We start from the raw sequence: 1,307 nt of genomic DNA, 5'->3' as shown, positions 1-1,307 counted from the left end.
TGAACTACAAAGTATAGAAAGTAAGACTTAATCATAATTTTTCAGCTGGGAGATTATAGGTTAAAGAAAATTGAGAAACACTCGTTGTAAATGGATCTCCCTAAGACCCAGTCAGGGCGCTATCCTTGGCCAGCTAGGCTTTCTGTTATTCCCAGTCCGAAGTAAATCTAACAGGGTGCGTTTCTTAAAGTATAATGTGTGCGCCAAGATAAAATGTAATAAAAATGGGTTTGAAGTGTTTTGGAAATGGGGAAGGTGGTAAATGCGTCCAGGCATACAGTATACCATTGTAAATCACCCTCTGCGCCCAAGTCTCAGACATTTATTATAGATGCCTGTCAACTGACTAGTCCCATTGTTAGAGTGCTCCCTCCACCCGCCTCCAAAGTAAACAAGGTCTGTCACTTTGTATAATGTCCTTTATCAGATAATATATTTATCTTTACATTCCACTGAAAAATGCACCCAGCTGACGTTTTTTTTTCTTGATATCTTTGGGGTTAACTTCCTGCTTTCACAGTATGTTGTCCCTGTTTTTTCTACATAATAGAAAACCCTTCTTCTGACTTGAAAATTATCAACACATCATCAAACTTCTGAATATAAGGCAAATATCGTATTTCATGACTATGCATTTGAGTATTATTTTGATCTTTTGATTACAACCTGAAAAACCTTCAGATCTCTGATGAGATCAGTTTATTTTTTTAATCCAGAAATAGATATCAAATCTATTTTATTCATATCTCATTTGATTTTCTTTGACGATAACGTCTTCTAAAGTAACACTTCAGAATCTACTAGCAATAATAAGAATGCATTCCCCTAATTTCACGGAAAGTAATTAAATAATTTAAGGTCACCCAGCTCCCAGAGATAAGACCAGGATTTGAATCTTCTAATATGAGATTAGGAGTTTATCCAGGTTTGTTTATGGGCCATTTGATCAGGGCAGAACCCCAGGCTGACACTGGAAGATACACTGGTGAATGAAATAGACATGGTTCCTGGCCTTGTGCAACTTGACATTTGGTGTCAGGGACCGACAGTAGAGCAAGTAAATAAGCATTGAGTAATAATCAAAAGGATAATGAGAAACTGATAACTATCATGAAGAAAACTAATGGGGTGAAGTGACAGAGAATAACTGGATTGGGGAAAGATAGGCAGAGTTACTTAGGTCAAAGAAGACCTCTCTAGGAAGATGCATTTAGGCAGAGATCAGGGCGGGATCAGAGAGAAAGGGGGGCATGAGGAATGGGAGCAGTAAGTTTCAGGCAGAGGGAAACTGAGTTTTATATGTAAGA

The sequence above is a fragment of the Myotis brandtii genome, unplaced genomic scaffold, assembly GCF_000412655.1.
Source record: "Myotis brandtii unplaced genomic scaffold, ASM41265v1 scaffold32, whole genome shotgun sequence".
NCBI classification, from domain to species: domain Eukaryota; kingdom Metazoa; phylum Chordata; class Mammalia; order Chiroptera; family Vespertilionidae; genus Myotis; species Myotis brandtii.
This window is presented reverse-complemented; position numbering follows the sequence as displayed.